Source organism: Pseudophryne corroboree, chromosome 6 (assembly GCF_028390025.1).
Source record: "Pseudophryne corroboree isolate aPseCor3 chromosome 6, aPseCor3.hap2, whole genome shotgun sequence".
Classification (NCBI taxonomy): Eukaryota; Metazoa; Chordata; class Amphibia; order Anura; family Myobatrachidae; genus Pseudophryne; species Pseudophryne corroboree.
The window spans coordinates 573,825,642-573,841,550 of record NC_086449.1 but is presented as its reverse complement, the minus strand read 5'-3'; the positions used below and the strand labels follow the sequence as shown (position 1 = coordinate 573,841,550).

General features: G+C 43.4%; 2 pseudogenes; one reads left to right on the top strand and one right to left on the bottom strand.

The window, feature by feature from the left end:
- Window positions 1–2,066: 2,066 nt before the first annotated feature.
- LOC134938961 (5S ribosomal RNA) lies at window positions 2,067–2,185 on the bottom strand (annotated as a pseudogene).
- Window positions 2,186–4,594: 2,409 nt separating this feature from the next.
- Window positions 4,595–4,713, top strand: LOC134938115 (5S ribosomal RNA; annotated as a pseudogene).
- Window positions 4,714–15,909: the final 11,196 nt, after the last annotated feature.

The following is a 15,909-nucleotide window of genomic DNA, read 5'->3' as shown; positions in this document are numbered from 1 at the left end:
ACAGTAAACATGGAGAAAGCATTATGACTCATTGCTGACACATGATCTTATAGCATTAAGGGTACAATGTGCTGAAGAAAGAACAAAATAGTGAGTATCTCTGGGTGGATGGGCAAATTGAACTGTAATAAACTAAATGTAAATAATTTTTACATTTCTTCACCTTAAACTATTATTATTATTATTATTATTTTATTTTTTTATTTTTTTTATTATTATTATTATTTTTTATAATTATTATTAATTTTTTTATTTTATTTTTTAAGTCAGCTTTCAATATTTGCCTATAACAGTGCATATTAACTACCGATAACCTACCTACTAACAGAAGAGTAACAGAAGGCATTTAATATGACTGGCGGACACAGAGCTGGCCCTAATCAATATGATGTCCGAGGCAAGATTTTGGCTGGTGCCCCCTAGCACCGCAGCTAGTTCCGTCTCTGACCCTGCACCCCTTTCTCACCACCATCACGCCTCATCCATAGCAGTCCTTATTTTGGTGTCCTACCCTCTATAGTTTAAATAGGAAGAGTGTGCCATTCTGCGCGCAGCCCAAAAAGGGGCGTATTCTTTTGGGAAGGGGCATGGCCACACAATAGTACACCCAATTCAAATTATGCCACACAGTAGTGCAACTTTATTCACATTACAATATATCATGCGATAGTGTCCCTTATTCATGTTACATTACACTGTAGTATCACCTTACTTTAAATACATTACTCCTCATAGCAGTGTCCCTTATTCACATTACATCACACTGAATTGCCCCTTATTCACATTACACCACACCATATTGCTCTTGTTCACGTTAGACAACAGAGTAGTGCCTTTCTATGCATTGTGCCACACAGTAGAGCACCTTATACACATACTGTAATACCACACATTAGTAATGCCTTTATACATATAATACCACACAGTAATGCCCCTTACACATATGACACACATTATTAATGTGCTTATAAACATAATGCACCTTACACATTATGCCAACCTTTATTAATGCCCTTATACACATAATGACATACATAATGCCCCTTACACATATGTTGCACATTATTAATGCCCTTATACACATAATGCCCCTTACACATATGTTGCACATTATTAATGCATTTATACACATGACACACATAATGCCCCTTACACATATACCGAACACTATTGCACAATGAACCTACCCACACACAGCCCTCGCACAGCCACTAACACTGTGACCTCTGCCTCTGCTTGGATACAGATGTGCCCTCATACATCTTGCCTTAATATGCCATGCAGCTCCTGGCCAGCTCTGCTAATGTTGGGTGCCTTTTTTTTTTAAACTAAGCAGAGGGCGATCTGGCACAGGATTAATCCAAATTGGATGGTTGTGGAATTAGGGTGAAAAGGACCAAAATTGGACAATGTTTTGCCCTTGACAGGGAAAAATAGCATATATAGCTATTCTGTAAATATGCTGTCCAGGTTGGTGGTGCGCCCAGAGCCAGAGAGTACGTAGACTTACAAAGGGGAGAAAAAAAGAAGGCTCTTGTGTGGGCGCACTCTTTAGGAGAATAAGTAATTAGTGAAAATTCAAGAAATTACTAAGACATAACTTTTATTAGTATTCGTAAAACAAAATTAGCCTTCCCAATGATCTATCCAAGAAAAATTAATAAAGTTGAAAAATTGTTAAAAATGTTCTGGTCTCTTTATTCCAAAGAGTATCTGGAAAGGTTGTAGACATAGGATAGTCATACCCCCATTTCCCCTGACCAGTACAGGGTTTCTGTATTAATGGAACCAGGAATTGGTCAAAACACAGTTTCTATGAAAAAGTTAGTTGTTTACATAAATAGTAGGTAGCTAGAGAGGTAATCACATGTCACCACTCTGAAATTTATACACCTGTATTATATGCCCATGCCATATGTTGGAAAATTGTTGATTTGTCGGCATACCAAGTCAACCAAAAAAGCTATTAATTGGTGCGAATTATATATATAAAGATTACCAAATTAAAGATAGTGGTGATACTGCTGTTGGTGTTTTGGATCACACGCAAAAGGAAATTATTTCCTAATCTACAACACCAGGTATTCGCAGGTAGTCGCCTTTCCTGATACTGACCTGGCCCAACGATGTTTAGCTTCCAAGTTCGAATGAGATCGGGCGCTGACAGCGTGGTATGGTAGTAGAGGTTGAGTGTGTACACCAATGAGAGTGCACCGATATAAGAAAATAAGAAAAAGGACAATGGAAAGAAAAGAAAGGAAGAGGAGGAAAGATTTGTGAAAATATGTGGATCTGCTTTTCACGTTAGACTCGGTTCAGAAGATCCCACTGATGTGGTATCGTGTACCGGGAATCATGAATGAGAGTCCACGAAATTTTGTGAACAAAGGATAAAGTGACCTACTGGTTGGTTGGAACATATAATGTAACTGCTTATTTGTCAGATACCTTCATTGAAGGTTATAACTTTCTGTTATCAATGAGATTGATATGTCACATGACACAATGAATAATGCTGTGAAGTCATACGATCCTGATCCTACGTCCAATGTAATAACTGGAAATTAGACCTTTATACTCAAAATGAGACACAAATATACATCATATTGGGACAGAATAGCGTAGTATTAGATAGTATAACTACAGATGCCTTATGTCATTTATAGGATATTAGTGATACACAGTTTGTATAACTAGATTAAGCAGGGTAGGTGCATATACAATAATATGAAAAGTTTTCGTCCCTGCTGGACGAAGCAAGATTTACAGCAAAGTATATAAATATAAATATGCAGTGAAGGTATCAGCAACCGATAGTATTACGTGTGAGTTGCTTATACTCTTAGAATAGAAAATAGCTTTTAGGTGACTCTGTCTTGGCTAAACTGAGAGAGGAGACCAAAATATTCAATTGATATAGGAAAGGCCCTTTGGCAGCAGGTTGTTATAGCAATCCAAACCATATAAATAAACTGAAAGATTAATATTAAATGATGTGAATTTCCTTCACTATATGGTTGCTGTCTGTGACACTTGGGCACAAGACAGCAGGGGCTTACGAATCTCCAATCCGTGAGAAATACAGGAGAGCCATGCAGGTGTGTTAGGAGAATGCCATGGTAGGACTGTGTTGACGGATCCCCTTTCAGAAAACGCGTTTCACCCTGTGGGCTTGCTCACTTCCGGGTTTTCTGAAAGGGGATCCGTCAACACAGTCCTACCATGGCATTCTCCTAACACATGCATGGCTTTCCTGTATTTCTCACGGATTGGAGATTCGTAAGCCCCTGCTGTCTTGTGCCCAAGTGTCACAGACAGCAACCATATAGTGAAGGAAATTCACATCATTTAATATTAATCTTTCAGTTTATTTATATGGTTTGGATTGCTATAACAACCTGCTGCCAAAGGGCCTTTCCTATATCAATTGAATATTTTGGTCTCCTCTCTCAGTTTAGCCAAGACAGAGTCACCTAAAAGCTATTTTCTATTCTAAGAGTATAAGCAACTCACACGTAATACTATCGGTTGCTGATACCTTCACTGCATATTTATATTTATATACTTTGCTGTAAATCTTGCTTCGTCCAGCAGGGACGAAAACTTTTCATATTATTGTATATGCACCTACCCTGCTTAATCTAGTTATACAAACTGTGTATCACTAATATCCTATAAATGACATAAGGCATCTGTAGTTATACTATCTAATACTACGCTATTCTGTCCCAATATGATGTATATTTGTGTCTCATTTTGAGTATAAAGGTCTAATTTCCAGTTATTACATTGGACGTAGGATCAGGATCGTATGACTTCACAGCATTATTCATTGTGTCATGTGACATATCAATCTCATTGATAACAGAAAGTTATAACCTTCAATGAAGGTATCTGACAAATAAGCAGTTACATTATATGTTCCAACCAACCAGTAGGTCACTTTATCCTTTGTTCACAAAATTTCGTGGACTCTCATTCATGATTCCCGGTACACGATACCACATCAGTGGGATCTTCTGAACCGAGTCTAACGTGAAAAGCAGATCCACATATTTTCACAAATCTTTCCTCCTCTTCCTTTCTTTTCTTTCCATTGTCCTTTTTCTTATTTTCTTATACAGGTTGAGTATCCCATATCCAAATATCCGAAATACGGAATATTCCGAAATACGGACTTTTTTGAGAGAGAGTGAGATAGTGAAACTTTTGTTTTCTGATGGCTCAATGTACACAAACTTTGTTTAATACACACAGTTATTAAAAATATTGTATTAAATGACCTTCAGACTGTGTATATAAGGTGTATATGAAACATAAATTAATTGTGTGAATGTAGACACACTTTGTTTAATGCACAAAGTTTTAAAAAATATTGGCTAAAATTACCTTCAGGCTGTGTGTATAAGGTGCATATAAAACAAATGCATTCTGTGCTTAGACCTGGGTCCAATCGCCATGATATCTCATTATGGTATGCAATTATTCCAAAATACGGAAAAATCCGATATCCAAAATACCTCTGGTCCCAAGCATTTTGGATAAGGGATACTCAACCTGTATCGGTGCACTCTCATTGGTGTACACACTCAACCTCTACTACCATACCATGCTGTCAGCGCCCGATCTCATTCGAACTTGGAAGCTAAACAGCGTTGGGCCAGGTCAGTATCAGGAAAGGCGACTACCTGCGAATACCTGGTGTTGTAGATTAGGAAATAATTTCCTTTTGCGTGTGATCCAAAACACCAACAGCAGTATCACCACTATCTTTAATTTGGTAATCTTTATATATATAATTCGCACCAATTAATAGCTTTTTTGGTTGACTTGGTATGCCGACAAATCAACAATTTTCCAACATATGGCATGGGCATATAATACAGGTGTATAAATTTCAGAGTGGTGACATGTGATTACCTCTCTAGCTACCTACTATTTATGTAAACAACAAACTTTTTCATAGAAACTGTGTTTTGACCAATCCCTGGTTCCATTAATACAGAAACCCTGTACTGGTCAGGGGAAATGGGGGTATGACTATCCTATGTCTACAACCTTTCCACATACTCTTTGGAATAAAGAGACCAGAACATTTTTAACAATTTTTCAACTTTATTAATTTTTCTTGGATAGATCATTGGGAAGGCTAATTTTGTTTTACGAATACTAATAAAAGTTATGTCTTAATAATTTCTTGAATTTTCACTAATTACTTATTCTCCTAAAGAGTGCGCCCACACAAGAGCCTTCTTTTTTTCTCCCCTTTGTATGCCTTTTTTGTTGTTGCAGAAAATGCATCTTATTTTCATTGCTGTGTGGCTATGATGCACAAGCAGCTTCTGCTGATTAAAATGCTAATTAGCATGCCCATATTCTGTGTGCGACTATAGCAGTATCTGCATGAGAAATGCTACATTACAGTGATTTCCAGGAATACACTGTAACTTAGCATTTCATATGCAGATACAGGCGCAGTCACCCACAGAATATAGGTATGCTGCATATCATTTTAATCAGCAGAATCTGCTTGTGATCCTAGGCATTCCAAATGCCGTAGGCATTTGCCTAGTTTGCCTATGCCTAGGGCCAGCTCTGGGCGGACATAGCAAGTTGGGTCAACCTGCACTGATGAGACAGGTTAATAGTTGCAATATATGTTATGCTGTTTGCTCAAAATATATTTGGTAGTAGTCCAAGGGAGGGTTTAGGGCGTGTTTTGATGTATGTGATGCTTTGTGGAACATTCTGGTTAATCGTGTCTGTTTGGACAGTATCTGGATGATAGACAGTGTCTAGTTAGACAGTCAATAGGTAGACACCATATGTTACACAGACATTAGGTCGACATAGTCAAAAGGTTGACAGGGTCAAAAGGTCGATATGAAAAAGGTAGACAGTACAAAATGTCGACAGGGTCAAAAGGTTGACATGAAAATTGTCGACATAAAAAGGCAGACACTGTTTTTTCCAATTTTACATGTTTTTGGTCTTTTTCATACCTTCTCTGTCCATGTTGGCATAGAGTTGGTAATAAACCATGTGGCGAGCGCAGCGAGCCACCGAGCCCGAAGCGCGACGAGCGAAGTGAGCCCTGCAAGGGGATGCCTTTCTACAATTGGGGGTCCCAGATGACAAAACTATCCACACAAACCAGAAAAATACAAAAGAAATGTTGTTTACCTTTTTTATATCGACCAATTTCATGATGACCTTTTGACCCTGTCTACCTTTTGACTCTGTTGACCTTTTGTACTGTCTACTTTTTCCATGTTTACTTTTTGACCCTGTCGACCTTTTGACTGTCTAACATGTGGTGCCTATCTGTTGACTGTCTAACTAGACACTGTCTATCTGTTATACCACACCCCGTTTGGAAACTGATTAGTAAAGTACACTGTGCTTGCAATTGTGATATTGATTGCTCTCTTCTGTCTCCTTTATCCCCCTTTCAGATCACAATCCCAGGTCTGACCCGGGATTCTGAACATGGGTCAAACCCGGATGCTACTGATAAAACTGACTATCTTTACAGGAATGAAAGCTATACCTTAAACACACCTTAAATACACTTTAAACCTTTACAGTAATGCAATGCAATGATATTACACTTTAAACCTTATGCAGCAATGCAGTGTGATGCTATTACACTTTAAACCTTATGCAGGGCAATGAGGACACGACACCAATTGTGATTTTACTGCTGGGTTCCGACACCACAGTGGATTATTTCTGAAAGGGGGTTTACAATACAAATTATACACTACAATACAAAACAATATAATAGAATAATGGCTACAGTCAATGTACATACGTGAGTGGATTCGCTTGCGCTACCCGGTCCGGTCCTCCGCCATCTGATAGATAGCGTTGTGAGCCTTCTGTCTGACTAAGCCTGCTGCAGGCTCTCTTTATTCACTTCATCCAAAACATAACACAATGGATACTGTAATCTCTTTGTCCATTGGACACAGGGATGGTCATTTACAGTACAGTAGAGGTCATAGGTCTGTTTGAATAGGTGGGCGATGTCTATTTTCACTACTCTTGTGGGTGGTCTCCTCTGGATTCCCGCCGCATACATAATGTACAGTAAATACAGTTTATATCTATATTCTGCTCCTGAACATAACTATCCACAGGAACATGCGATCTTCCTCAAACCAACACCGGAATGTTTCCCTTAAAATACCCTACAGCTGGATACGAAACACCACCTTGTAACCTTGTTCTGTCCCCTCCTATCCTGTGAAGGTGAATCCCTTTGTTCTGTTACCATTTAAACAGCTATAATTTTCTGATGTGGAGCAGGGGGACTATGTGTACATTGTGCACTATTTGGATTAAATAATAAGATTTTACTCACCGGTAAATCTATTTCTCGTAGTCCGTAGTGGATGCTGGGACTCCGTAAGGACCATGGGGATTAGCGGCTCCGCAGGAGACTGGGCACAACTAAAGAAAGCTTTAGGACTACCTGGTGTGCACTGGCTCCTCCCACTATGACCCTCCTCCAGACCTCAGTTAGGATACTGTGCCCGGAAGAGCTGACACAATAAGGAAGGATTTTGAATCCCGGGTAAGACTCATACCAGCCACACCAATCACACCGTATAACTCGTGATACTATACCCAGTTAACAGTATGAAATATAACTGAGCCTCTCAACAGATGGCTCAACAATAACCCTTTAGTTAGGCAATAACTATAAACAAGTATTGCAGATAATCCGCACTTGGGATGGGCGCCCAGCATCCACTACGGACTACGAGAAATAGATTTACCGGTGAGTAAAATCTTATTTTCTCTGACGTCCTAAGTGGATGCTGGGACTCCGTAAGGACCATGGGGATTATACCAAAGCTCCCAAACGGGCGGGAGAGTGCGGATGACTCTGCAGCTCCGAATGAGCAAACTCTAGGTCCTCCTCAGCCAGGGTATCAAACTTGTAGACTCTTACAAAAATGTTTTAACACGACCAAGTAACAGCTCGGCAAAGTTGTAAAGCCGAGACCCCTCGGGCAGCCGCCCAAGAAGAGCCCACTTTCCTCGTGGAATGGGCTTGTACAGATTTAGGGTGCGGCAGTCCAGCCGCAGAATGTGCAAGTTGAATCGTGCTACAGATCCAGCGAGCAATAGTCTGCTTAGAAGCAGGAGCACCCAGCTTGTTGGGTGCATACAGGAGAAATAGCGAGTCAGTTTTCCTGACTCCAGCTGTCCTGGAAACATATACTTTTCAGGGCCCTGACTACGTCTAGTAACTTGGAATCCTCCAAGTCCCAAGTAGCCGCAGGCACCACAATAGGTTGGTTCACATGAAAAACTGATACCACCTTAGGAAGGAATTGGGAACGAGTCCTCAATTCCGCCTTATCCATATAAAATACAGATAAGGGCTTTTGTATGACAAAGCCGCCAATTCTGATACACGCCTGGCCGACTCCAAGGCCCACACTGACCACTTTCCACGTGAGGTATTATAGCTCCACGGATTTAAGTGGCTCAACCCAATGCGACTTCAGGAAATCCAACACCATGTTGAGATCCCACGGTGCCACTGGAGGCACAAACGGGGGCTGACTATGCAGCACTCCCTTAACAAAAGTCTGAACTTCAGGCAGTGAAGCCAGTTCTATTTTGGAAGAAAATCGATAGAGCCGAAATCTGGACCTTAATGGAACCCAATTTTAGGCCCATAGTCACCTCTGACTGTAGGAAGTGCAGAAATCGACCTAGCTGAAATTTCTCCTTTGGGGCCTTCCTGGCCTCACAGCACGCAACATATTTCCGCCATATGCGGTGATAATGGTTTGCGTTCACTTCTTTCCTAGCTTTAAATAGCGTAGGGATAACTTCCTCCGGAATGCCCTTTTCCTTCAGGATCCGGCGTTCAACCGCCATGCCGTCAAACGCAGCCGCGGTACATCTTGGAACAGACAGGCTACCTGCTGCAGCAGGTCCTGTCTGAGCGGCAGAGGCCATGGGTCCTCTGAGATCATTTCTTGGAGTTCTGGTTACCAAGCTCTTCTTGGCCAACCCGGAACAATGAGTATAGTTCTTACTCCTCTCCTTCTTATTATTCTCATTACCCTGGGTAAGAGAGGCAGAGAAGGGAACACATACACCGACTGGTACACCCACAGTGTTACCAGAGCGTCCACAGCTATCTCCTGAGGGTCCCTTGACCTGGCGCAATATCTTTGTAGCTTTTTGTTGAGGCGGGACGCCATCATGTCCACCTGTGGCCTTTCCCAACGGTGTACAATCATTTGGAAAACTTCTGGATGAAGTCCCCACTCTCCCGGGTGGAGGTCGTGTCTTCTGAGAAAGTCTGCTTCTCAGTTGTCCACTCCGGGAATGAACACTGCTGACAGTGCTAACACATGATTTTCCGCCCATCGGAGAATCCTTGTGGCTTCTGCCATCGCCATCCTGCTTCTTGTGCCGCCCTGTCGGTTTACATGAGCGACCGCCGTGATGTTGTCTGACTGGATCAGCACCGGCCGGTGTTGAAGCAGGGTTCTAGCCTGACTTAGGGCATTGTAAATGGCCCTTAGTTCCAGAATGTTTATGTGTAGGGAAGTCTCCTGACTTTTCCATAGCCTTGGAAGTTTCTTCCCTGTGTGACTGCCCCCCAGCCTCGAAGGCTGGCATCCGTGGTCACCAGGACCAAGTCCTCTATGCCGAATCTGCGGCCCCCTAGAAGATGAGCACTCTGCAGCCACCACAACAGCGACACCCTGGCCCTTGGAGACAGGGTTATCCGCAGACGCATCTGAAGATGCGACCCGGACCACTTGTCCAACAGATCCCACTGGAAAATCCTTGCATGGGACCTGTCGAATGGAATTTCTTCGTAAGAAGCTACCATCTTTCCCAGGGCTCGCGTGCATTGATGCACCGACACCTGTATTTGTATTAGGAGGTCTCTGTCTAGAGACGACAACTCCTTGGACTTCTCCTCCGGGAGAAACCCTTTTTATCCTGTTCTGTGTCCAGAACCATACCCAGGAACAGTAGGCGTGTGGTAGGAACCAGCTGCGACTTTGGAATATGCAGAAACCAGCCGTGCTGTTGTAGCACTTCCCGAGATAGTGCTACTCTGACGAACAACTGCTCCCTGGACCTCGCCTTTATAAGGAGATCGTCCAAGTACGGGATAATTATTTCGGCCATTACCTTGGTAAATACCTCGGTGCCGGTGACAGACCAACGGCAACGTCTGGAATTGGTAATGACAATCCTGTACCACAATTTTGAGGTACTCCTGGTGAAGAGGGTAAATAGGGACATGCAGGTAAGCATCCTTGATGTCCAGTGATACCATGAAATTCTCCAGGCTTGCAATAATCGCCCTGATCGATTCCATTTTAGAATGGGTCTCACCGAACCGTCTGGTTTCGGTACCACAACATTTTGGAATAGTAACCCCGGCCTTGTTGAAGCTTGTGAATTGCCGCCAGTACTACCTTTCTCCGAGGGCAGCAGGCAAGGCTGATGTGAGGTAACGGCGAGGGGGAGTCGCCTCGAACTCCAGCCTGTATCCCTGTGATACTATTTGCAGAACCTAGGGATCCACCTGTGGGCAAGCCCACTGGTCCCTGAAGTTCCCGAGACGCGCCCCTACCGCACCTGTCTCCACCTGTGGAGCCCCAGCGTCATGCGGTGGACTCAGAGGAAGCGGGGGAAGATTTTTGATCCTGGGAACTGGCTGCTGGTGCAGCTTTTTCCTTCTTCCCTTGTCTCTGTGCAGAAAGGAAGCGCCTTTGACCCGCTTGCTTTTCTGAAGCCGAAATGTCTGTACCTGAAAATACGGTGCTTTCTTAGGCTGTGAGGAAACCTGAGGTAAAAATTTTTTCTTCCCAGCTGTTGCTGTGGATACGAGGTCCCAGAGACCATCCCCAAACAACTCCTCACCCTTATAAGGCAGAATCTCCATGTGCCTTTTACAGGCAGCATCACCTGTCCACTGCCGGGTTTCTAATACCCTCCTGGCAGAATGGACATTGCATTAATTCTGGATGCCAGCCGGCAAATATCCCTCTGTGCATCCTTCATATATAAGACGACGTCTTTAATATGCTCTATGTTAGCAAAATATTATCCCTGTCTAGGGTATTAATATTATCTGACAGGGTATCAGACCACGCTGCAGCAGCACTATTTATGCTGAGGCATTTGCAGGTCTCAGTATAGAACCTGAGTGTGTATATACAGACTTCAGGATAGCCTCCTGCTTTTTATCAGCAGGCTCCTTCAAGGTGGCCGTATCCTAAGACGGCAGTGCCACCTTTTTTGACAAACGTGTGAACGCCTTATCCACCCTAGGGGATATCTCCCAACATGACCTATCCTCTGGCGGGAAAGGGTACGCCATGAGTAACTTTATCGAAATTACCAGTTTCTTATCGGGGGAACCCACGCTTCTTCACACACTTAATTCACTCATCTGATGGGGGAACAAAACACTGGCTGCTTTTTCTCCCCAAAATAAAACCCCTTTTATGTGGTACTTGGGTTCATGTCAGAAATGTGTAACACATTTTTCATTGCCGAGATCATGTAACGGATGTTCCTAGTGGATTGTGTATATATCTCAACCTCGTCGACACTGGAGTCAGACTCCGTGTCGACATCTGTGTCTGCCATCTGAGGTAACGGGCGTTTTTTTTTTTGAGCCCCTGATGGCCTTTGAGACGCCTGGGCAGGCGTGGGCTGAGAAGCCGGCTGTCCCACAGCTGTTACGTCATTCAGCCTTTTATGTAAGGAGTTGACATTGTCGGTTAATACCTTCCGCCTATCCATCCACTCTGGTGTCGGCCCCACAGGGGGCGACATCCCATTTATCGGCCTCTGCTCCGCCTCCACGTAACCTACCTCATCCAACATGACGACACAGCCGTACCGACACACCGCACACACAGGGAATGCTCTGACTGAGGACAGGACCCCACAAAGTCCTTTGGGGAGACAGAGAGAGAGTATGCCAGCACACACCAGAGCGCTATATAATGCAGGGATTAACACTATAACTGAGTGATTTTCCCCCAATAGCTGCTTGTATACATATATTGCGCCTAAATTTAGTGCCCCCCCTCTCTTTTTAACCCTTTGAGCCTGAAAACTACAGGGGAGAGCCTGGGGAGCTGTCTTCCAGCTGCACTGTGAAGAAAAAATGGCGCCAGTGTGCTGAGGGAGATAGCCCCGCCCCTTTTTCGGCTGACTTTTCTCCCGCTTTTTATGGATTCTGGCAGGGGTAATTTATCACATATATAGCCCTGGGACTATATATTGTGATGATTTGCCAGCCAAGGTGTCTTATATTGCCCTCAGGGCGCCCCCCCCCAGCGCCCTGCACCCATCAGTGACCGGAGTGTGAGGTGTGCATGAGGAGCAATGGCACACAGCTGCAGTGCTGTGCGCTACCTTGTTGAAGACAGAAGTCTTCTGCCGCCGATTTTCCGGAACACTTCTTGCTTCTGGCTCTGTAAGGGGGCCGGCGGCGCGGCTCCGGGAACGAACACCAAGGTCGGGTCCTGCGGTCGATCCCTCTGGAGCTAATGGTGTCCAGTAGCCTAAGAAGCCCAAACTACCACCTGTTAGGTAGGTTCACTTCTTCTCCCCTTAGTCCCTCGCTGCAGTGAGTCTGTTGCCAGCAGATCTCACTGTAAAATAAAAAACCTAAATATACTTTCTTTCTAGGAGCTCAGGAGAGCCCCTAGTGTGCATCCAGCTCAGCCGGGCAGAAGAATCTAACTGAGGTCTGGAGGAGGGTCATAGTGGGAGGAGCCAGTGCACACCAGGTAGTCCTAAAGCTTTCTTTAGTTGTGCCCAGTCTCCTGCGGAGCCGCTAATCCCCATGGTCCTTACGGAGTCCCAGCATCCACTTAGGACGTCAGAGAAATGTAATGTGTTCTGGTGGCCCTCCATGCATACACAAACTCTGCCGTAAATACCCATACCACGCGCCGATGCGCAGGACCGCGGGAGCGACCATACGCAAAGTGCGTACATGTGCATGCACTGCAGAACAAGTGCACGCGCAGTGGGCATGTGTGTGCAGTTTATACGTGCTGTGTGTTCTGCAATATTTTTCGACTTTGACAGTCCACCCTTTGGCAGTCACCAATAACTGCCACTATCTAATCACTAAACAGAAAAATATCAATACAATATCTACAGACGATTGGATGGTCGGAGAAAAGTTGTAGGCGGGAAATGTATGACCTAGTGGGATAGTAAAAAGCATGTATGTATGAATCCATGTCTGAGGGGCATGTATCATCGTGCCGTATATGTTCTAGATAAGCTTCGAGGTATTGCGAAGTATACATTAAATCCTTCTCATCCCATATTAAGGGTCTGTAAGTGGGCCAATAAACACTACCGAGCTCTTTTCGGCTTCTTGTTCCAACAAATGGGGTGCACATTTAGTTGATGATACATGGAGGGGGAACATATGTGAGTGCTAGTATATATGGGTATCACCTGTCGACTATGTGTGTCATTAACTGAAGGTTGTAGAGATGGAGATAAGACACATATCTAAAATACATTCACATAACATTTTCATAAACATTCTTGGGTAGGGCTGATGTCTTTTCCGGATGGGTGTATCTGGGCAGAGGGGGAGACAAAGGAAAAATGGGTAAAAGAAACAGGCCATGGAATTCATTTGCAATCCTTATCATAACACTGTCTCTATGGATGGGTCATAAATTAAATCTGCTGCTATAACAATGCCCTCGCTCCTTAGACTCATCAAATTTGTGCCGTGCTTGCGCCGTGTCAGAATTCAAACACACCTAAATATCAAGCCAATAATTATGACGACTCCCAGGATACAAAGGAGAAACTTCCCTACACTCATAATAACATTTTGAGCCCACTCTCCTAATCCTGAGAACCAATTTCGTGGGTTCAACCATGAGACCCAGCCGGTCGGGCTCATTACCCACAGCCGTCAGGGTAAGGTTGTGTCACCTCCGGAACTCCCACTTCAACTGCAAGATATCGTCCATCTTTTGATCAATGTTCTCGGTTGGGTCATCAGTGCTGTTTGTAATATACGTGCAGCACTTCACACCATATTGAGTTGCCAAAGTGACACAGTACCCACCCGTCACGGCTGTGATATAATTGAGGACCATCCTATGCTGGATCAGTTCTGTCTTGTAAGCTTGCAACTCCCTTCCTGTATACCTGAAGGTGTCGTCATACATCTCAGTGATATTATCTATCAAGTTCGCTAGCGCATGGATATACCTATAATTTATAATTCCTCTGGCAGTACGGGTGATGTCTAATGCGAGAAGGAATTGAATCCCGGTGGATTCGTGGATCAAATCAGAGGCTACGTGCTCTGTCCTCTCTATGAGGTGTCTCTTGACGATGTGTTCATAGTGAGTATGAGTATAAGGAGCCTGAGCACTGCGGTGAACCTCTTTCATCTTATCATGGGTTATGATCATGACCTCTGGCAACACTCTTCCAATATAACACAATCCTTCTGAGTTCGGGGCAAGCCACTTATACACCTTCCTCCCACATATGAAATAGGCATCATCGGGGAGAACATAAGGGACAGAATATGACATTACCATATTACAAACTTTCCAAGTGAAAAACCCAATCCCTAGTTCTCCCATCTGCTCAGTACAAGTATCAGGCTGGATGATATGAGCACAGTACCCTGGTGATACTTCTCCAACCCACATGGTCTTGCTTCCTCGAGTATACCTATACCGAAAATACCTCCCACTGTTGGCTATTTGGCGTACAAGTTCAGAGTCTATGGGTATCCTATCAGCTCTGTGTGAAAAGGCCATGGTCTGGTTATTCCATGTCACCTCCCAATTTTCTGGTTTTCGGTAATTGGAAATGTTGAAACACACTAAGGATCTATCTACATGATACTGGTGGATCTTCAAACTGGGGGGCCTAGAAATATTAAATTTCTTGTCCACCGGTCTCCCACCCCATAATTCGAGTACCTCATCTATTGCTAAAGGGTACGGTACTAATCCTGACTTGCTCTGACCTTGAGGTACTTGTGAGCACACCCAGCATTCTGTCTGGTTTAAGACCTTACCCACTAGTGAGTGGTAATCACTCAATGGATGATGGTCCATGTTGATATTAAATATAAAAAATAAAAAATAAAAAACAAAAAATAATATAATATAATATATAAAAAATAACAAACATCCAGTTGTTCCCTATCTAAGTGGTATGAGTGCTACAATATTTGTTAATGTAATGTTTTGTGTGTATAGTGAGATTTTAATATATGATTACATCTGGTCATGGGGGCTGTATAATAATACATTCTAGATGGATATATTCATTAGAAAATGGTTATCAGCCAATGTCGGTATAATGATTATATCATATTAAATATATATGTTCATTTATAATTTGTTTTTGATTAGCCCATTAGTGGGAACATATGTCTGTTGTCACATATCTGGAAGCCTTAGAAGATTGGTCACATGACAGCGGGACGATGGTTACGTACACCACGTTGGTGCAAGTTCAGGTTGCTTAGCAACCGGTTTTTCACAATGTGTTTTCATTACATTATACCCATTCTCCGGAGTTCCGGTCACGTGACAGCAGGATCACGTTTTCGTACACCATGCGGGTGCACGTATGAGTTGCCTAGTAACCAGGGCGCCCCACTAAACCATTTTTCATTGGATACCGTCTGTCACGTGACCCGGAAGGAGCGCATCGCGCTACACGGAGTCCCGGAGACTAACCTCCCCACCTCCGTATATCAGTTTGGGGATATTCATGTAAGTTTTATATATATTGTAGGGATACTATAATCCCAGTAATCGGGGGAGGGAAGATTTTGGAATCAATGCATTTGATTAAAGGTTGATGTCCATAATAAACAGGGGGTGA